The sequence below is a fragment of the Coturnix japonica genome, chromosome 6 (genome assembly GCF_054131305.1).
Source record: "Coturnix japonica strain WE chromosome 6, WE-NBRP24, whole genome shotgun sequence".
NCBI classification, from domain to species: Eukaryota; Metazoa; Chordata; class Aves; order Galliformes; family Phasianidae; genus Coturnix; species Coturnix japonica.
The window spans coordinates 26,032,428-26,056,045 of NC_140668.1; the positions used below are offsets into that span (position 1 = coordinate 26,032,428).

At 42.4% G+C, this 23,618-nt stretch overlaps 1 long non-coding RNA gene across 1 annotated transcript in view; it reads right to left on the bottom strand.

Annotated features, from left to right (window-relative positions):
- Window positions 1-5,718: 5,718 nt before the first annotated feature.
- Window positions 5,719-23,618, bottom strand: part of LOC146760534 (uncharacterized) — a 115,379-nt gene continuing 97,479 nt past the window's right edge. The window contains exons 7-8 of the long non-coding RNA XR_014947750.1: window positions 6,147-6,935; window positions 5,719-6,051 (exon numbers count right to left, since the gene is read on the bottom strand). This is a non-coding gene — a long non-coding RNA (uncharacterized LOC146760534). The remainder of the gene's footprint in view (window positions 6,052-6,146; window positions 6,936-23,618) is intronic.

Here is a 23,618-nt window from a genome sequence, read left to right on the forward strand (position 1 = left end):
AAGCCAGAGGAGCCAGTGCAGCACTCCAAGACAGCAGATGCTGTTGAGAAGTCTGACCTTCTCCTGGTGTAGAAAACAGTTACAAAACTCACACTGCCCTGCCTGCTCCACCTCCGGTGACGTCCGAAATGCTGAAGCAAACCAAAACAATCAAGAAAAGAAAAAATCACCACTGAACCCGAGCAAACAGACCCCAAAGCCAAACCTTCTGCTGGTTCATTCCAGGCCATTTTTCATCCCACTTATCACTGCCACCAACGTTTTGCTTAGTCTTGAAGAAAACGTTGTCATTCCACAGTCAGATGTTTTTACATTTACATCCATCATCGCCTGATATATCCTGACCTTACTTAAATCTTATGTTTTCTAAATTGTACTTTTATGTTGAGCAAGCCCTGAGGCTACGCTGTTAAAAGTTTACATTGAAAAATCATTTATAATTGGTTTGTTTGAGTTATGCCTGTTGCAAAGCCATCAGAAAGGGCAGTATTAATTAGCAGTGGCTTACATACAGTCTAGACAATAAAAAAAGTAAATCATTTTATCTTTGTAAAAAGCTTTTAGTATTTTACCAGTTACAAAAAAAACGGTGCTGATATAAATTACATTAAAGAAAAAGAAATCAGAGTGGTTACAACAATTCTGCCTCGTCTTATTAATTTATTTTTGCTTGAAATATTTTTACGATAAACACGCATTGCTCAAATAAAAATATGTTTATTATGAAACTGAGACAGCCAACAAAAAATACTCTTAATTAATTCCATTTGCTGCGCCTGGTTAGAGAATGAAACGATAAACTTTGGTTTATTGCATAACATCCTGCGTCTCACTGTGAAAGCTTTGTTTTCATTTCAGGTAAGTAATGATGACAATTACACACAACACTTAAATCCTCTGCACACCAAAATCCTTTCCCTAGCCCAGCACAGACTGCCAAATTAAGGGGGCAGTTCACCTGTACCACCCTGATGGAGCCCTCCTTTCCAAACATCCTCCCTAAGCATCTGATGGGACTTTGCTAAGTCTTATTAAACACGTATTAACTTGGAGTTGGTTTTATTTATTAATGACGTCACTGCAAAGAGGCATCGGAGTTTTGGATCCCGACACTTTACAACAGATGATGTTATTTTAGTTCATAATTGGTGGTGACAAAGCCACAAAACAGTAATAGCATCTGGTTAATGCCAAGAAAAATATAATAGCAGTCAAAAGAATTCTCTTACATCTACTTTCGTTTAGAAACAGATTGCTTTGTCATCCTTGAGGAGACTGACAATAGATCACAATTTCTGTATCAGTTTGGATCATAACTTTCTTTCCAACCAGGACCACATATGTTGCAGTTTATCCTTCTGTCACCTGATACCAGTAGGGTCAGCCCAGCGGGGGGCGAGGAGGAAGGGCTGACAATACAGAAATGACTGCAAGCAAAAGGCATTCTTCAGGCAGGGCTGATTCTGATCTCAGAGCAACCAAAGATCAGCGTGTACTTAAACAGATAGGGTTACTTTAAATAAATGTACAGTAGCATAAATTCCAGGAAACCCTAAGGCAAACTGGAAAAAATAATCCACTCTGTTTCCTTGTAGATCTTTCCTATTTTGTACTGGAAGAGAAGTATTTCTTCCCAGCACACAGAAGAGCTGAAATGAGGACAAGAGGGATGATGACAGACCCCACGGCTTCGCCCTGCCCGAAGACAACCACGAGCTCAAGAGAAATTCCCTTCTTTCATCTCTCCCATTTTTCACTGACAAATGCAACAAACTGTAGGCAAACAAGGACCAGAAATACAAAGGTCCGTCCTTCAGCTGTTTCTTGATCCCTTACTTATTCTCACCTACCATCTTCTGTTCTTCTTTTACAGCCCTATCCTTTCCCAACAGCTGCAGGCACACATTTTTGAAATAAATGAAGCTGATTGAGATCTTGCTGACACAGGCAAAATGCAGATTCGTGTCATGGAAGCCAGAGGAACTGTATCAGTATCAAACTGGTGTGAGCAAAAGTAGAATCAGGCCCAGTGGTATAAAGCTATTGGAAACATATACACCCCAGCCTCCTCTTATTCACAGCAGTTGAACATTAATGAGGTGCCACTGGCTTTGGTGGAATCATGCATGACACAGAAGCAATAGGCAGTGCCAAGGGTGCATGTGTTGTTTGGCACAGCCTCTGTGCTGCCTGGGAACGCCACTCCCTGCCCACACGGTCCAGACCATCTCCTGTGCTCCACCAAGGCTGCTCCTCGCCACATGCCGGGCACAGTGTTCCTGCTTGGCTTCAGGGCAGCACTGGGGTTCCTTCCATCTTTCTGTCCTTTCACCCATCCCCACTTCCATCTTTCCAACCTTCCATCCCCACACCGGCTCACACTTCCCCACTCAGCGCATTTTCCCGTGAGTCACCGCTCTGAGTGCCAATTTGTGCCCAACCTCACTGCTGGGTTAAAGAGCAATCAGCACGGGCAGAGGGAGTGAAATGTTTTACAGATTTGTCATTCATTACAGCGCTGGACATGTTCCAATGTGAGTCTACTGGAGGGTAGGAAAGAAGAGAGACATGTTCAGACTGTGGTCTAAAGCAGCACACCTGTAGAATTTGGGAGCATTTCTCTACTCATTAAAACTCTTTTTTTTTGTGGGTGTCTGGCCTGTGCCAAGAGTCTCAAAACACATAAATCCACAGTAATACCCTCTTGCCTGCATGATTCAGCTCTGTGTCATTTCAAGTTTGAACTGTGGATTTTAAGAGGGTCATTTCAACCATGCCCTAGTAGACAAACACTCGTGAAACAAAAAAATTCCAGCATACTACAAACAAAAAACTACCTTAGATCTTCTCGGGCATGGTTCTTTGGTGCCTGATACTTAAAGGACTTCTATGCATGTGAAGAAAAACACTTCAAGGATCCTTCTATTACAATTATAGTCACACATTTACCTGGTCAGGGAAAAAGAGTTCTTGACTTTTCTCTTTTAGAAAACTTGTAAAATATCGTTTACAATACTTCAGAGTCTTTGGCCAAGACCCAGAAAGCAGCACATATCTTTGTATTAATCAGAAACCAAAAAGTTTAAGCAGAATTCAGTAAAACTGTGCCCTGTAAAAGAACTGATGAGCGTCCAGTAGGACCAGACAAGCACAGCGTCAGCCTCCAGCTGCCAGCCTACAGAACAACTAATAAAAGCCTTGGAGATATATTTCTTTTTCCTGTTTGTAGGATTCACAGAAAGCTTTAGATTGATCCTTTGTTTTCAAGAAGAGGCAGCATGTGCACGATACCTTCACAAAATGCTGATTCAGAATTATCCCATATACTGATTTTCATTCTACTATTTCATCCGCTGCTCTCAAACGACCCCTCCAGTCCTACCAGGAGGTTTCCAATGGGATGTGCTTTTCAATTTGTTCACAGTTATCCAGTGGACTGTAGGACTTATCACCAGTAATTATACTCAGCAGTGAATGTGCTTTCAGAATAATAGCCAAGTTCGTATCCTAAAAGATAGAAAGGTTGAGGCTAAAGGAAGGGAGAAGAAAAAGCTTGAATTGAAAAGCAGATTCTCTTGCCTTGCCCAGGCTGTAGTGAAATGCACAGAGAATGGAAATAAGTCTCTCAGGAATATGTCAAACCAAGCAACATAAATGCAGTCTGAATGCACAAAGAGACAGTAGCAGTGCTGCTAACCTCCAACAGAAATGATGCCCTAGGAAACCAGGAGATGTTAAAGCTCAATAAATGTAAGGGTTCATTTCATTTGTTTGTGAAGTTTGTATCTGAAACTCACATGTATAACCTTTTTCCTACCCCTTCTGAAGCCCCAAAACTTTAAGCATTAGCTGAGCTTCACATACCACTCCAGGAGCTGGAGAGTTCAGAGAAAACATCAAACACAGAAAGCCCAAATTAGCAAACTGGACACATCTGGGAGACAAAACCAAAAGGACATGAGACCCATTCCAGCACTGCTGGGAGGAGCCCACGGCCCTGCAGGAATAACCCAGCAGGATGGATCACCAGCCCAGAGCCGGCTGGGTGCACTTCTCCTCCTGTCCACAAAACCTGAGCAAGCTTCTGTGTCAGCACAGGCCAGTAACTACACTCGTTTTGAAGGAGGTCATTTCTGAAGAGACATGTCCTGCCTGTAACTTTACTTGTGGTGGATTGTGTTGGTTGCCTTATCAACACCATCAGCCCTACATACAGCAAACAAACAAGCCTTGCGCAATAAAACCTGCAGAGCAGCCAGAGCATTAGGATTAGCACTCCTGGTCTTTCTGCCTTTCATTTAAAACCAGAACTGATATTTATATTATTTTTTTCTGAATGTCAGTCTATGTATTTCTTTTGACCAAGTTTCAGGAACCTGCGCTGTTTATTACAGTTCCTCCCCTGAAGGCAGCAGGGAAGCAAAAGAAGCTTGCTTCAGAAAGCCAGCCTTTGCAGAGAGCTGTGTTGGACAGGAAAAACAAGGAGCCATTGGGACAAGCTTTTTTCTATGCTGATGCAGCATCACTGATTCCACAGCAGTCGCAGTGCTGCAATGAGTAAAAATTGCCTCTGAGTTACAAAATCAGAGCAGTGGTTATTGGCCTGTGGACCTCTCCATACCTCTTTGAACAGCAGACCTTGTTTTAACCAAGAGAGGAAGTGTTGGCTGGGATTCCCTTTCTTTCCAAATGGGGTTCAGGGATGTCCAAGTTCCAGTGTATACAAGTGCACAGAAGAGAGTCCATTGGGAAAAGCAGAAGGCTTAAATGTGGAAGGGAAAGTTAACATGACCAAACACATCTCAATGCTTGTGGACCTGTCCTCAATATTCAGCTAGCTAAATTAGTTTATTAGCAATTTAATGAGAGAACAAACCATCATCCAACACCATGCTTCACACAACGATGCATAAACAAACTCAAACATAAGCAACTACAGGGATAAAATCAAAGCTAATATATTAAAACACATTTGCCACACAGGAGACCCCTTTCCAAGGAATGTTTTCCATGGCAAGGCAGAGTTTCACTCCTGTCATGGGTAGGCATCCCATATGCCCAGCCTCAAATGAATTAAGAACTGCAGTCCTGAGTGCAGCCTCTGCCCTTGAGGCTCTCCAGTGAGATAATGCCCTTAACTTTAAGCCTCCACATGGGCAGTGCAGCCAAGATTGAAAGTCCCTCAAACTATTTTTGGATGGCAGCTCCCTGCAGCCTTCCATTGCAATGCCTTGGTATGGAAAAGCCTGGAGCATTTTGCGACATCTCAGTCAACCTTCCCTGTTGCCCAACTTGTAAGGTACACCAGCAGGTCTCTTAGTAGCTTCCTTAGCAACAAACAGCAGATAAATAGCCAATTAGCTATGAAGAACATATCAAATTTTATTTTCTACTTTAGGAGCCAATGTAAATGGATCACTGGCCAGTAACTGTGCATTAACCAGCACCCTTCTAAGTTGGGAATTACACAGACCATGTAACCACAAGCATAAATATGTTCCTACCATGCTAAAAATAAGCTTTGTTTACATATTAGTCAAGTTTATAAAAGTATGACTTAAAAAAAAAAAAGAGAGAGAGAGACCTATGATATATTTCTTCCTTGTTGTTGTTTGGGTTTTTTTTTTGTTTTTTTTTTTTAGTACATAAAAGCTCAAATTTAGACTGCAAAACATCAGCCTGACCTTTTTCCAGGGCTTTAAATCCTTGACAACTTCCATGGCACTTGGAGGTAGCACAATGTTACTGAAAGCTGGAATTTGAAATGTTAGGAACGTAACTTCCAGGTTCCAGTTCTGGCAATTCTGGAATGGTAAGTTTCAGAAAAGTATAGTTTTCCTTAGTTAAGAATGGACAATTCCAGGCAAACCTTCCTGGAGTTGGATACAGTCAGAAGTCTGGAACACTTTATGTCAGTAATACTTTGACTAACTGGCATCAGCCATCAGAAGGAGCTTTAAAAAACACAGATCGTCTGTTCTTCTGTCTTTCCGAATGGAATTCTGAAATGTCATCAGTCTAAGGGTTCAGATGAGAAGCTATCTCCATCCACTGAAGGAAAAAAAAAATCCATTTCCCATGCATTAGATCCACGTGAAACTAATGTTAAGGGATACACCCATTCTGCTCACTGCTATAAATTGTACCTTGACAATCCTGATGGGATTGGAAGTGGGATGAGCACCACAGCATCTCATAAGACGGTCTGGCTCCTCAGAGCTCTTCCTGCAGATAAGATATAATTCTCCCTCCCCTCAGGCACCAAAGGCAATGTACCAGTGCAATAATCTTCTGAGTATCCCAACATTTACAAATAATTGTAAAGATCTGCTAATATGGTTTAGTTCAGCAACTCCACACAGTGCCGAGTGCTAACTGAAATGACAGCTAAGACGGTATTAAACAGCCTTAAGGATGTCTTGAAGGAGAAGGCTTGTGAAGCAGTTATTCTATGGAATGAGTACTGAGAAGCACATTGAGCATTTAATAATTGTGGTCTCTCCAGCCCCATTCTACGGAAGCCAGTGTTTAGGGCTTGTGTAAAATTCCCTAGCCAGTGGCACAGAAGATGAGTGAAGTTAAGGAGTTCATTAACTTACATTTAAATAGGGTGTTTTAAACTGTTTTGGGGTTTTTTTTTTTGTTAAATAATGAAAGCATCAGTGCAATTGGTGCATATAAATCTAAAAGTGACTTCTTGTATTTTCTCTACAACACCTTCTGAGCACTTCTATAGATAGAAACACGACTGAACAGCTCTTCTGAAGGATGATGTTAATTACAGAGAAATATGTTACACTTTCACACTGCTTACCCCTATTCTTCTCATCCTCCACAGATGACACATATTCTCCCTTGCAGCCACAAATTACATGAACTTACCAGATGAAAGAAGACAAGGCAGAGGTACACTCAAGACCCTTCAATGTACTTAACTGTAGGATAGAGTAATAACAAGGCAACATTTTGTCAGCACTAATAAATAGTACTTTGCAATAGACAGGGCAAGCAGAAGTCCTTGAGCTCCCAGCTACCCTCACCCAGATCTGCCCATTGGCTCTCAGCAGTCACATACAGAGCAGGTGGTACTGACCTTTGTCAACAGGTTATGCAGGCACTTAAAGGGGTTTAAAAGTCCTACAGGACAAATTAGGGAGCCTCAATTGATAGAAGTTAGTTATTAGAATAGCAATTATTTCAGCTTAAGACTGGTCACATGAATTGAAGGGAAGGTGAGCAAGAAGCCCAAAGGTTTCAGTTCTGGCCAACACAGCACTCAGGAAGGCACTGACCATTCCAGAGCTGATGCCCACAGCTGTACCATGAAGGCTGAAAGTCCCTGCTAACCCTCACAAGGTATCCAAGGTCATACCTAAGCCATCTGTGGAGCAGTGACTACCTATGGTAACGCTCCTGAGATGCCTCAGTAGTGAAGGGTACCCAAAGCTTCCTGACATTTTGCTTTTGATGTCGATTAGGAGTTAGAGCAATAAATAATTATTAAGTTTCTGTTTTGCTACAGATTTCTTGAAGCTCATTGCTCAGTCTGCCTCAACGATCCCATTCGTACAACTTTGAAACCATTAATTCTATCCCTTCCATGAGCATGGCAAGAGTAAATATACAAAAACACTAATAAGGGGATATTTAATTACTGAGAAAGATGGTAAGTTTCTGTGCTGCTTACAAGAAACCAAGAAAGAATGATTTTCACTTTCTTTTCTAATTATGACTGAGTCTACGTTTACCCTCCATAAAAATGTCAGTTTATATCCTTGCATTAAATTTTTCAGACCTTTTCATATATTTCTGAGAAAAACACATGCCTGCAACAACAAATGAGAGTCAATGAAAAGAGAGTCACCCACATTTCATTGTTCTGGAAGTGGAAAATCTAAGCACATAAATCAAAGTGATCCTAAAGCAGTGACCAGCATGCCCTGAGCAGATCAACAGTGGTTTCATTGACCTCCAGACTCATACAGGGTCATATTTTCACACAGATGAACTGGTCTTGAACTGCTTTGCCGTTGCATTGTGCACAAAGAAACCCCAGCTGAAGTGTGTCTCTGCTTTCTGTTAGGGTAACCTGGATTGCTTCCCAAAATGAAAAATCAAGCCCACATTCAATATGAAAGAAGCATTTCTCTGTTCTGCTATTTTTCACGACCCCTTTCTTCTAGCTGTGATTTCTAAAAAGTTTTGCATGAATCCCTATTGGATACACACATCAAACAAACCAAACTACTCTCAACTTGTTAATGAGGCATATTCCACTGTTCTTCCATGGCACTCTTTTGTGCCTGTGAGATCCCAGCCTATCCACTAAGTGCATAAACTCTGGGCAGCCCATCTGAAACCTGTAGGCTTTCCTCCTAATTGACATACACCTCTGTGTCTTACATCACAGCAGTATTTCACAAATGTTAACATGATTAACCTTGCAGTTTTCCTGCCTGGTACAAGGGGGCTTTGAGGCACTGACTAAAAGCAAGAGGTTCGGACCTCTTGCTGAAGGGTATCACAAAGCTTACATGCCATTAGTTTTCTAAATATACTTGTATAATGTTCTACCAGTGTGTAAGCTGTGTTTGTCTCCCGGCATCAGATGGCATCCAAGCCTCTAGCTGGCTCTAGGCACAGGGATGAATTTTGCCAAAAACAGAGCATTCTATGGCCATACAGAACATCTGTGGCACAGGCAGGAGCAGAATCCAAAACAGCTCACTCCCAGTTTCACGCTTTAGCCACAGACTCATCACTACGCTGGAGTGTCTCCCCACTCACTTCTGGGAGTGCTCCCAGGGTGGATGGAGAAGCAAGATTATGAAGGCAGGATCAGACAGCCAGGCTGCTATGCGGGCTTGGCCCCCTCCTGGAGAGTTGGGTTCTTGTCCCTTTCCTATGGGCTTTCTGTGGCTTTTGTAAAATAACTACTTAATAAAAACAAGATGGCAGGTTTGGGGGGGTGGCAGAACTGTAAAAGCAGTGGTAAAAAAACTGTCTTTCATAGTTCCATGTTTTATTTCTAATTTCACTCATATTAATAACAAATGCATTGCGTTTTTTTGCCTTCTTTTTTGCAATGGAAGTGACTTCCCTCTGTCAAAATCAATCAGCATATCAGTTTTAATCAGATAAAGCTTTTGGCTTTTCCTATCTAAATTGCCCTTCCCACAGTGCATTACACTACCTCAGAAAAGCATCAGTACTCCATCACAAAATAGATGTGTTGATACTTGATAGCTCATTTGAACATGATGGTATTTACATCTTAGTTGGTTAGATTTTCATTTAACACGAGTTACGGGTTCACATAGAAAATAAAAACAATACTTCTCTGTTCCTCTTGCCATTCATGTCTACTTTTGTTTCAGCCTAAAATAACACATTGCTGGAGGGTATTTTCTTAACACTGCCAAGCCTGAATGCAAGCCCTGTGGAAAATGTTTGTGTTGGGCTTGCCATGGTCCAGGCTAATAACAACGTGATGATGTATAGGTGAATTCCTGCTCCTTAAGTCCTCTGTGACACACGGATTAGGCCTGCCCTTATCTTCTAAGACATCTGGATGAGTGTCTGGGTTTTAATTTCACAATGAAATCACTGGGGACTAGAGTTATGTTATGTGCTTATGAACAAAGTGGAATATCCCTGGTAAGGGCAAGAGTGGATTACCTTAGATAACTCTACTTAAACCAGGGAACATTTGAGAATGTTGAAGAAAGGAAAGAGGTTCCACCAATAAAAACAAACACAGGCCTAAATTTGTGTTCTGTGTACTAAACATTTTAAAGCTCCTGGAGGTTGAAATATGACCACATGTAAATGGACTGATAAAGCTAAGGCGACTCTTGAAAGACCAGATCAGGATTCCCAGAACAACTACCAGCACTAAATCCTAATGGGATGCATAAATCATTTGGAGACAGATTTATTCAGAAGATGCCACTTTAAAGTCAAAATGCTCTGCTTTAATCACCAGAAATAGTATGTGCATGCTAACATTTGCAGAAAATGCTCTAGGGCAATATGAAATTAGCATCCTAAAATACCTCCATACATGCTTTTCCTAAAATGAAGATTTTTATCTATTCATGTCCATAAAACTGTCAGAAAAAAAGACCTGTGAGAGCATAAGAGGGTCAGTCCTGCCTCGCACAGCACTACCATGGTCAACACTAAAAACATCAAAGTTCATACAACATTCACAGTTCAGGTCTGAGCACTGCAGAACTGAATAAACAGTTTGCCAATCCCAAATCCTATGGCTCAGGACTACTGCAGCTTCCCAGCTTTGCTGAAGCCCTGGGACTGTTCCCTTTTTGTAGCCTCTGTGGAGAGGCATGGGAGAAGCAGGGAGTCGGACTGGAAGCCCAAGGGCTCCAGGCTTGTGTTCCAACATAGGCTGCATAGTGTTCCACTCTGTACATTTAGGACACAGAAGTGCTGAACAGTTGCAACTCAGGAAAAGTGAAGACACAACCAATAGCACTGGGAATAAAACTACCAAAATCTCCTTCTTATTTAGTATATTAGCTGCCTGTCTTCTGCTCTACTTACTAAGAACAACCCAAACATACTCCAAGGTTCTAGTAAAACAGACAGATGAATACATGCTTTGGAAGGTTTCAGTTAGTACATTGTTTTGGTTAATAAATATGCAACCAGTTACTTCATAAGTAACAATGTAAGCCACAGAAGTGATTCTTTTCCCCTCTAAGGATCAACAGTAAATGCAATAGGCAAAAAACTGGCTACACTGAAAAACATGGCAAAATTTGTATTGATTTTGATGAGGTCAGAATTCCACCCAATATTTTTTCATTTCTCATTATCACCAGCAAATGAATTGCCTTTTTCTTCCTTACCCTATTTACATTTTCTCTTTCTTGATAGGAGAATATCTTAAAAATTAAGCACCCGTACTGCTCCCATACAGACAAGTTGTTCTATTTTGGTTAATCCAGTCATGAAAGGAGCTAAATGAGATGTCGAGATGTTTTTGATCCTTGGTTTAACGAGTTTTAATCAGTAATAGATTCAACATAGACGTGACGCTCCGTGAGTAATGCAAGTATATCAGTTGCTTTCCTAAGCATTTCACCTGCTTAGTTTGCTTAACAAGAAATCAAAACACAGATCCTGTCCTTATTGTTCACATATTAGTTATAAAGAGGAAAGCTTCAAGCAACCCACCTTCCACTGCATTTGTGTAACTGCAGGCTGCTGATCACAACACTGTAAGGGAAAATAGCTAACCTTACCTTGTGGTGCACCAGGGACACTGGCCCTGGAAAAATGAAGACAGGACAGAAGGCATCATTATTTGCCTTTCCTCTGTGTTATTCTTAGTGTTTCTTAACACAATAAAACATCTAGCATCCCACCAAGGAGAACTGGAGAAGCCTTAGCACAGATGCCCTGCCTGGATAGAAGGTTCTTCACTAAATGAATATTGCTCTGATTCATCTGAAAGACACTAGAGGTGGTTGAGACACGTTTCTTTTTGTCTTGTGCTCTGAATACGACCCGCAACAGCTGCTGAAGTTTGCAATTAATCTCACATAATTAGTTGCCACCATCAGTGCTCCTGCAGCTCCTCCAGCGGTGATTATGTCTCTGTGCTGCAGGTGGAAGCGGATGCCCTCAGCACCCCTACTGGACAGCCCAACCTAACAACCAAAACCAGTGGCAAATGCTGGAGCAGTCTCTCCAGCTGTGCCATTAGGGCAAACAGCTGGGCAGCAGCCATGGCTCCGAGTCATGCATGCATCACCGGGAGCTGCTGCCAAATGGAGACTGAGTCAGAGGCCTAAGATCAGAGGAGAGGTTTTAGTGTGTGGATGGCAGCCAGGTCGAGGCCGGTAGTGCTTGAAGTTTCCAGGCTCAACCTCACACCTTCTGGAAGACAGTGGGTTGGTGAGAAGGAGCTTCCTCACCTTTGACAAGCCAACAGGTGTGCCTGGGGTGAAGGCAGAGCTCCAGCTTGCCAGAGGAAAGCAGGAACGCTTCCAAACCCAAGCAGGCCTATGTCTCCCATCTCTACCGACCACAAGCAGACTAAGCCGACATTTCAGCAGTGCTCAGATGCAGGCACGGGTGCAGGGAACAACAGGGGCTCCCCACCCACCCGTTCAGCCCCAGCTTTCCCCCACCTCAGCAGCACAGCCCCTGCTCTGCAGGCACCTCATGTTCAGGCCCGCCCAACACATGTGCACCTGGCGGGGACAATCCTGCAATCGTTTGCTCAGACACAGGGGTTGCACATAAGTAATGAGCTGCTAGCACCCTAGCATGTTAGACAATATGCTGACAATGTCATAACATTATTTCATCCTTCTTAAAAGATAAGGCCCAGCCTGTTCGAACCTGCTCAGGTCATTATCCTGTTACCACAAGATCCCCTGTTGCTATCCAGTTTAGAGTAAGTAAAGCTATAATTTGCCCTGAAATGAATTATGTATTGTTTACAGCTTACCATTAAATTACAATGAACAAAACCAAGCACCTAGGATGCCTCTTTCAAAGTCTTCCAGATGTGTTTAAATGTACACAGAAACAAAAGTCTTGATGCAACTGTGTTGCAAGGAGGCTGAAGTGGGGTTGGCTAATTTTCACACTAACTTACTTAAAAGCAAGAAGGAAAACAGAGAAGATCTTTATACGGGCCATCAAAAAGCCTGACTGCAAGTGGTTCCAATTTGCTTTAGTAATTAAATTGAAAGGAGTTTAAGGGTTTTTCACCCAGGTCATTTACTACTTTGGAATTTTACTGCTTGCTTTGCAAAGAAAACAAACTGGAATGAGTCACTAGCGAGTATAAAGAGTGGATGAACACTGCTAAACAAACCAAACAGTGAGCTCAAGTGGATATAGAAAACACCAGTCAGAATTCTAAATATGGATCTGAGAATAGTGTAAAAGGATTAGACGTCTTTGTCACATGAAGAGCGAGCCCGCATGCCAGCATGCCTTCCCAGTGCAAGCAGCAACTGATCAAAGTAACATCTACCAGTTTGTAAATATGCTAATCTTCATGTTTACACAAAAGTGTCAGCACTTGCTTTACATCACAAAGAGCCTCATACAGTTGAAGATTAATTACTTCCAACACTGAGATAGTGTGTAAATACTGGTTTCGCCAGAACCCCACCTTTAGCTGTATTTGCACAGCTCAGCAGAGGTGTATGTTGCTAAGACAGATAATTCAGGGACGCTTACAAAGTGTCAGTTACCTCCAGCTCTATGCAGATAGACAGACTTTTGACAAGTGTTTCTGGTGCTTACGTGGAGCAGGGATTAGACAGGTCTAGGCTCCATGCTCTAAGTGCTGGATGGAAGATTTCCGCCTTTTTGTACTAACTCTCATTCTGAATAGCTGTATCTCTCCCAGACCTGATTTGGGCCTTCAGCTTTCACACCTACCTGGGATAGCAAAATAATTAAAAGCTACTTTTCTCACTGGGTTACTATCACTTTCCTGCATTCTTATTACTAATAGTCACCTCGCTGCCTCCCAACCTCTTCACAGCCTTCAGGTCAGCTTGCAATGCACCCTGACTTCTGCCTAGAGGGGGGTAAAAACCACACCAGGGGCACAAACACACTATTTTCTAATAGAGAATTTCAAGAACCTTCAACCCTGCTATAAAACAAGCGGATTAATTGCAAAGCACACTGAGATGGTGAGAGCAGTACGTGGTGTTCCCTCTTCTGCACTGTTGCAACAGAGAACAGCTGTAGGATGAAGCCAACGTAAGGCTGGATTTCCAGGCCTCAGGTGCTTATGTCATGGCATGTAATATCTCCTTAACAGATATTCTGTGTTTTTATTTCCTTTATGGTCTGCCAAAAAAGCAAAAGAAAGAAAGGAAGAAAGAAGAAAAAAAGTGGTGGCAGTTCTAATAGTAAAGGAACACCAGTGGTCATTTTTAAAACTTGCACTGCTTTCATGTGGGACTTCTCAATTCTCTTCACCTCTCTTTCCCTGCTAGAGTTCAGCACAACAACTGCCACAAGAACATCACCACTTGCCAATAAATACTATCACATTTGTTTCCTATCCCGAGCTATGAGAAAAAAATTATATATAGTGGGATGTTGGCAAACATTAGCATTACAAGATTGCCAGGGTAAACAAGAGTGTGTAGATGGGGATAATTTGGGGATTTAAAGGAAAGAAAATCAAAAGCAACACTTAGAAAGGCAGAGAGAAATGGCTTCCATGTGAAACAGCAAACTGACATAGAATTTCTTCCATGTTAAATGCTCAACACTCTGTTTCACAGGAGTGCTTGCTGGCCAAGCCAGCTGAACACACATTCTCTTCCTTCAGGTGCATGTAACGAGATGGCACCGGCACTGGGGGTGCTTCCAAAGTAATGGCCGAGCCAGTGGGGGGACATGTGGGCCACTCTGCTCACAGTGCCTGGTCCCACAAGGACACCAGCCCAGGGGCACAGGCAGCACAACCAGCAGCAAGGCACCGAGACCGCCACTGCTGCGGTTACATCAACACGCTCCATCTCACGTTTGCACAGGGCAACACGATCATCAGATTAATTGCTAATTACAGTGGATTGCTCTTAAGGAGGTTCGCAGCAATAATAGTAATAAAAAGACTAAACAGAGCATTATTAGCATAGTTAATTATATGACCATTGGCAAGATTATTGATGAAGATACGAAATGCTGTTGAACAAGAAAGATATGTTTGACATTGCTTAAGAGAGGCTTCATTATTGCTTCATATCTTTTTGGATTTTTCTAATCATTTCATCTATGTTCCAAAAGTGCAAAAAAAACAGTAATTATCTCTGTTTGATCTTTGACTAACAATTGTTTATGGATCTAATGGAACAATAGCGTTTCTAAAAGGTAAGTAAACCCCGTAATCTTTATCAGCATAAAACCTTCAGTCACACTGGACCAAGTTATGGGAATCTGTCATGTGATGAAAGCAGACAATAGTAATTTATTGGTTTAGTCATAATCCTTTCAGTAGTCCAGATTGCTGTTGCAAATTTGTTAAAAATCTGCTACCATTCACTGAGCAACAGTACAGCACCTGCAGCAATAACATGGGTGGGGAATGTAAGCACCCTGTGTGCATGTGTGGCATGAGTTAGACAAGGCCATAGCAAAGCAGCTGAGAACCGTATTGCACAAACCAGAGGGAGATGCCTGTCCTCCCACAGTGTGCATGTAATTTAATCTCCAAGTGGAGATTCAGCTTAACTTTCCAAATGCTAAAAATGCACAAACAAGCATTCTTCACTCAGCAGTTACTTCTTATGCTCTGCAGAGCTCCTGCAGAAGGACACCGGCACCAAGCAGCCACGCTCCCACATTTAGTGTATGTACACGAATAAGCACTGTTTCTTCTTTAATTTTCCTTTGTGCACTTGGCAACACACAGCTCACTGCTCAGTTAGCCAGTTGGCCTATGTTTAACATGGCAACTTCAAGAATAAATATTAGCGTTTTTTAATCATCTCATTTGGCAGAGGACCCAAGGAGCAGCTGCTGTACGTACAGCTACCTTTAATTCACATTCTGAAACACGTTGGTTCTGACTGCCCCCCTTCAAAAATGCCCTAGGAGGCCAAGTCCTGCTGGAATCTGACTGAGGAGTTGGTACAGCCACATACCCTCACTGCAAGGGAGATGGAGTTATGACCAAATGGTATAAATTGTTTTTTCAAAGCAACGTTCAGCAACCAACCAACATCCCAGATGCTCCAGGAAATACAAGTGGTTGCATTAGCATGCACTGCCCCCATTACATTTTGGTTATGTTCTGGTCACTTAATGTTAGTCATCACATTTTACGAACCTCACCCATGGCAACTACTAACATGCAAGCTGAAATTTAGGACTCCTGACCTTTAACACAAAATGGCCATAGGTGTTCCCACAGCTGTTAAATAAACCTGTGTTTATGGAGCCATAAATGTAGTGCAGGTGAGGTTTTCAGTGATGTAATAACAACTTCCATCGCCGCGCAGTTTGTCATTTATACAGCAGCGTACCATCACTGGTGAATATTGTTTTACAATAACAGCACAGGTTCCTTGGATTAAATCACTCTTTCTTCATTTATGAGTCATTTGACCTTTAACCTTCCCGAGGAAGATCAAACCACTTCTGAAGGCCCCACTCTTTTAACTGAGGAGCAAAACAGTTGGTTAGATAGCTAAGGAGGTTGGTATGTGCCCCCAGGGTTTCACAAACAACTGTCCTAGATCTTTTATAAGATAATCTTAACATAATCATGTAGCCACAAATTGTCGTGTAAATTCCCAATTAAAAACACCAAATAGGTGCCATAAATCATGACACAACTGCCACCTTCTCAGGTCTGAAATACAGTTTGTAAAGCAGTAGAGAAGCCCTTGTTTGTGCTTCTTTCAGCACTCAACAGACCAACAACAAAACAGCCCATCTGATTTACAATCAAGCTACGGAGACATGGGACATGTAAAACTGCTCAGAACTTCACCTAGGCAGCAGTAAAGACCACAACACTTAGAGCTCCGTCCTCCCTTCAGGAATATGCAAGTAAAAATGAGAATGTGCACTGGCAGGCTTGCACACTCTGGGCCCAATTCACATTACACTGCAGCACACTCCTGATGGAAGGACTGGTGGCAATTTGAGATTTTATTTTTTAAAAATGGCAGCTTAATTATAGTATAAAACGTTAGATAAATAAATAGTCATTAAAGCATCTGATTCATGGTTGATTGGCTGCTTTCCACAAACTATAGCAAAGCTGGGACCAGATGTGAGCTGCAGACAGCATCCCAAACCTTTGCACAGGGGAGCACACTGAGCGCTGCAGCACCGAACTATAGAGAACATCCCAGAGGATGCAGCATCACCCAGCCTTGACCTGAGACTCTGCCTTTCTCCTGCTATCATCAAAAGTCAATCTCTGTTACCTTTGCAAAGATCACTGTACAGTAACGCAAATTATTTCAAGGCAAAGCTTTTGTGCCAGGAGGCTTGGATGCCTTCATCCGCACACATACACTGTGTGTTTCCCTGTAACCTTTTTCCTCACTATGCACGATCAGAATGGGTTTTATAGGTTGTGCATTAACGATTTAAAACTTTTGAAGCTCTTTGTAAATGTCTCACCCAGTTGCTGTCAACAAGTAATCAACAAATGCAGGAGTTTTTCTCCACCTCCTTCACACTTTCCATATTTCTCAACACTTGCCAGAATGTTGTGGTGACAGATCCAGACAATAGATGCTTTACTAAATGCGTCCTTGATATCTATAATCTTCTTTAATATATATCATTAAGTTAGGCCATTCCCTTGTTATTGTATTGCTAGCACATCATGATCAGGAAGGAGCTATTCATTGCACTGAGAATTTGACTCTCTTACCCAACCCGTCAGGTGTCAAAATTGTACTTGCCTGTCCATTCTACCCTCTGTTCCCTCCAGTATCTAATACAGAAAGGACTAAAATGAGTACTTGCAACCATGAGCACAACAGTCCACACAAACACTTCTCCATACTACTGAAATCCGATTGACCGTAAACAGAAAGTTATACAAACGTATGGGGATCATTTGATGAAATCCCTCCTCTAACCAACTTTCTCAAGTGGAAAATATAGTCATTAATATTTGTTGAATCCTCTGAACGGAATCTCAGGTATTTCCATACAGATGAGTCAGCTATTTCTCCTACCACAGATTTAAATGAGTCAGAATGGTCCCGCAGAGTCAGCTCTGGGACCACAGGCCCTAAGCAAATATTTCTGGATGGAGCAGCATGTGGTGAGGAGATGCTTGTATGTCTTTCTAGGGCCCACATCTCGCAAAGGAAAAACGGATCTAGCTAGAGCTTCCCTTGCTGTGACACAGCAAGAGTTAATGGTTTATCACAGCCTGAGTGACCTGGCTCCCGAGGCTGTCCTGATAACCTACTGCTCAACAGGGCAGCATTTCATTGGGCACAAGGCAATCCTGAGGCTAATCTAAGAGCTCCCATGTGCAGCATGGCCAGCTCAACCGCCTGCTCTGAGCTATATTCCTTCCAGAAGGTTGTGTACACTACTGTCACAACCACCTCTTTCACTCCCCTGGGCGTGGAGGACAACTTATATTAGCACAAGAGCTTCTTTCCTTATCTCAGCGCATCTGTGCTCCTTTTTTTTCCCCTTTCTTATTCCTTTTGATTCATTTTTTTCTTTTGAAGCCAGCTGTCAACTGACCAGAGAGTGACACCAACAACCTCTCTGCCTTCTCACCATAAGCAATAACAGAATCCCTGCGGGAACAATGGTCACATTGTCAATTGTCTTCATCCTATCTAGCATGTTTGCCAGCATGATATTATGGTCAAATCTATCAATATTCCCAATGATTTTTTTTTCCTGCAGAAATACCTCTAAAAGTCTCTTGTCATCTTTCCTTTTGGATACAACCTCTCAGATTTGGAATCTGGATTTAGACAGGTCATGCAGGTCCAGCCAGGGAGAGAAGGGAAGCAGCAACACCTCCACACAAATCTCTCCTTGTCCTTATCCCCAGAAGAGGTTAGACACCAAGTACAGCAGCACTAACAAGAACTGAAGGCAGAGGAAAAGCAAACGTTATTTCTTCCTTCTCACTGATTTTCAAGAAGACAAACAACTGTGAGAGCCCTCAGCCAGATGTGCCAAGCAAAAACCGGTGTCCTTACATGATTCTCCAGGTTTACGATACAGAACAATTCACCTTCTGTTAACACTGTTGGTTTCTTTACAACAAAACATTTCACAGAGCTGCTGAATTCTAAGACACATCCCCTGCCCAGTTCTCAGCATGCACTGCTGTAACTCTTACGCAGCTCACTGTGTCTGCCACCCTGTTACATCCCCCCAGGGCTCAGTGAGGGGCCTGCTCCCACCTGAACTCTGAGTCTGCCCTCACAGAAGGTCCACACAGCAGTGGGACAGCCAGCAACAAAAATAATGCCCAAATTGCCGAAGAATGGAGAAATGACTGCTCTGGAACAAAAACTGCAGAAAGACTGCAAAGGTGGCTTTGCTTTCACTTTCTGGAGGCAGCCTTTTCAGGAAATGGTATTTTCTATATACTTCCTGAGAACGAATGACTGCAGATCTGTACTCAGTGTTTGAAGGACGTGATGTAACACCCAGTCTGCTTCATTTGGATGGCACTTTTCAGATGCACATACCATGCCAACTGACCACTATGCCTTAGGCCACTGGGAACATCTAGAATCACGCCAATGACAAGCAATGGCAGATGCCTGCACTGTGAGCTCTGCTCGTCTGAACTGCACAGATATTTATACAAGCCCTCCAAGCCTTCAGCAAAGCATCTAGAGCTCAGTCATGTCAGAACCACAAGGACTGCTCTGGGGCTGATCTCATTTTCAGATGCTATTACATCCTGAGTAGGAACCGGAGAGATTTGCTCCTAGAACCTTAGATTTAGTACAGACCGTAGGAATGATCCTTCTACAGGAACAGAAGAAGCCAGGACACAGGCTGTGATAAGGAAGGCAGTCAGATCTGAGCTATTTCCCCCCCCCCCCCTTTTTTTTTTAACAAATGCCATGACATCCTCTCCTGTTCCCCAGACAGTCCTGAGAGAAGGCAATTCATCTTGCAAGGGAAGGCCAGCAAGTTCACTGACCTAACTAAGAAGCATACTATAGGAGCCCTAGAACACATACAGACAGCCTTTTCAATTTCAGGTAAACACATGTGCCCTTGTTTAGGATTTCCTACCCACTGTATCCTCCTGTCAAATTCAACGCATTAACCTTTGCCCACGTTCAGTGAGCTTTAAGTCCGGATGTCCTATATAACCGTAGCAGTCCACTGTAAGTCTGAATGTTCTTGCTGGCAACCACTGCTAAAACCATGACAGAATTTACACAAACATAAAATGGAGGCACGCAGGAGCAATTTTCTCCCTTGTCTCGTACAAAGCTACCAGCAGATGTGATAGAAACAAAGCAACCAGGTCCAGCTGGCCAACCAAAAAAGGCTGGGAAAGGAGAGAAAGTGTTATCCAATCCAAGTCCCACTGATAGCGGTTTTGTTGTGTTTTTTTTTTTAATCATCAGCTGGTACTAAAATTTCTAGACCAGCAATATTCAGGACCTGATTTACATTTATTATGGAGATAAACACTATGAAAACAAGCACAGCAACAGCATATTGCTCTTCAGCTCTTGTTTTTTTGATAAGACACTGCCATTGTGAAATCGTATCCAACTGCTCATGAAACTCTGGCAAACTGAAACTGGATCCTTTTGCCCGAGCCCTGTAACACAGAACCTTGTGCCAGATGACTGTATTTCTTGCATGCGTAAAATTCGCTTCAATCAGTTGACAGAAGGTTTGGGGTTTTCCAAATGATGTGAACCTGGTTGAGATTATTGAGCTCTTCAACTATAGGAGTGTTGGGTTACTGCTCTCTTAAAGCGCGCTTCCTCTGACAACAAAAAGTAATTAAGGAGGCCATCTCTGTCACGTTACGGTCTCTTTTTAGAAGGTCTGGAAGAATGCAAAAAGGGCAGAGGAAAAGTTGCTTAACCTTCTTAAAAACAAATGTCCCTAACATTTTTACATCTTCCCTTTGGTTCATATCAGTCACAAGGATGAAACAATTGAAAGGAGAAAAGGTCACAGCAAAGCATTGAACCCTTTATGCTTTTTAGTGCAATAAAAGTTTCCTAATCTATCAGCACGGGACAGGAGTGCTCAGTGATATGAGAGAGGAGGATGGATGGATTTCAGATTCTCCATAGGCTGTTCAGAGGAAAAACTAAGGTGTTTTTGAGAACCAAGCACAGGCAAAGAAACACATGCAAACTGTCCCTTTTACTTTCTCTAAGAGGAAGAAAATCCAGTTTCAACACCTCAATCCATAATTCAACGAATATACAGCATCATTCTGAAAGTTCATCTCATTTTGTCTTTCTGGACAGTGGCAAAAGGTAGGTTTTTTCCTCCCAACACCATATTTCACACAAAACGGCATAGGATGTTTACATTAGGTCTCACAAATATTCACACCACCTACCAATTCTACAAACTGCACTGATTCAGCCAAGAAATAAATGCACTGTGCTGTATGTCCAACCAAAATCACCCAAACCTGTAAGTCCTGAATATACAAATACTCTATGGGTAAAGCGTAACCAAAAAGAATCCATTAAAATCATTTGAAAAATGAAAACTTGAGAAATTTGTATCCATTTGTGAACAATTCCTGAGCACAGAATGAGGCACGAATCATGGAATGAATTATTCTTTGTGAATTATTGGCCCGGTATTATCTTCGTAACCAATAAGACACATGATTTACATTTCTTTTATGGGCGATAGTAGCTAATTGATGTCCTGGTGTGATATGGAATGAAGCACAGTCATATAAATAAATTGTTTCCTAAATTCTTCACAAAAACACATTAATATCTTAGACACCATGCAATTGTATGCAGTGAACACTGCTAAGACAGTAATCGTGTCATCAAGAGTTAATTTATTCTCAGCAAGTCCATGTAATGCAGATATTAATCTCCTGGAGCACCCACTGTTGTTCAGGGTTAAAACATTCACAGTCTCTAAAACAAACAAGTCTCGCATACACAGCTGTTCTTGAGTAGCCAAGCCGAGCTGCTGCCTGATGAGCATTAGTCACTTAACAGCCTTCTTAGAAGGGAGTCGAGAAATGCAGAGCACAAAGTGCAGGTGAACACTCTCGCATTTCCACATTGTACTGCTACCTTACAGCTGCTGAGCTATGGGTGCACACAAATTCCTCAACACTGAGCAGTGAGACTCCTGGCTACCCTGAGGCTCAGATAAAAAGCACTTTTTAAAGACACTTTATACATAAATGTCAGTTAAACCAAACAAATCGCTTCCTAAATCCACCTTCCTCATCTATTGCCTTAGCTTGCTATCGTACATTCAAAGATGGAAATAATACACAGACCTGACCCAGAGCAGGGATTCTGCTGCTGCAGGCAGCACTGTGCACACAGGCCACCTCTCGAGTAACACCCGTGTGACCCCGGTCACATCCAGTGTGAAAAAGCGTGCAGGAACAAAAGCAGCCCCTGAACAGGTGGCCACCACAAATACAACATGCCTCCATGCCTTCAGACAAGGCTTGGGTAACCCCACCTGCACTGCGTTTCATGCAGCTGCGCGCAGGGCAGCAGGACCCCTGCAGCCCGCCCTGCATTCTCCATGCTGGCGCCTCTGGGGAAAGCTGCGAATGAGAAGATTTGATACACTTCCTTTACATGTTTGGGTTGGGTGTTTTTTTTTTCCCCTTTCTTTTTCTCCAGTTGGCTGCCTTTAATATGGGATCAGCACAAACGCTTTATGATATCTTCATCAGCCGCTTGAAAGCTCTGGGTCAGAAGCTTGGAGATTTGAAGGTAGAACTGCGCTAATTGGCTGAATGGCCCTTTTGACCACAGTCAATTTCTGCTAATTAGAAAAAAGAATAATTAGCTAACGTTGGTGAAGAACTTTGAAGATGAATAAGCTATGAGGAAAGCACTTGGCATTATTAGTAGTAGAAAAAGTTTGATCCCTTTTTAAATCTGTATTTAAGTAGCTCAAAGTGATTCTAAAAGGACCAAATGTAATAGCTAACCACCAGAAGGCTAATACGGTGTCTTTTGGGAAATTACACTTTATATTATACAATTAAGTGTTACACAATTGCTTTAAGAACTCCTCCTTGGAATTTTCCATTTAATTCCGGTCAGTGCGCTCTTTCTATGTCACTGAATCCTTCCCTCTTACCCACCTAATTTGTACAGGTAAATTATAATTACTCTAAAATAATAATGGCAATGGTTAGACAAGCAAATGAGAGCATGCACCTGAGAAACCCTGTATTATCAAGCAGCCTTGTACACATGACTCAAGCGCGTTGTTTTCCATTCACCGGATGTGCTGTCTACTTCCATCCCTCTGCAGAACAACACTGTAAATACTGTGACAGCGTGGATGTGAGAGGCCACGTCCTGAGCTGGTTAGATCAGCACAGGCCCACTCTTTACGACAGTCCAAAGTGATGATTATGCCTCTTAGAAATGGCATGAAAATGGCAAAGCAAAAGATTAAGTCCTCCTTGCTTCTTGCTGAATACTGGGGGCATTTGGTATGAAACCTCTGTAATAAAGCATGGTGCACACTATCCAAGAGTGAAACATTGCTGGGGCCACAAAGGAGAGTACTCTGTTGGATAGAAATATGCCCTTTTTATTTCCAGCTCCTGTACAAGAAGGAACATCATTTGTGCCACCATTATTACAGAGCCTGCTCCCACCCGGGTCAGCTTCCCAGTCCTTCCGCTCTGGCTGCGTGACCAGAATTCCAGTGTGAGTAACACGCTGTACTTCTCCCACAGGACTATACTTTGGCTTACCAAACCAGCCACTCCTAAGAGACACCTCTGGAGCATGAGGTACATGTTAGCACATATTAACGCATGTTGCTTTTCTCCCCTCCCTTCTAAAACTGCCACTCAAAAATAATTCAGTCCCTGATAGCTGGAATGATAAATGGAAGATACTTTTGGCATCCTTCATACCCGGTTTCCTCCTTGG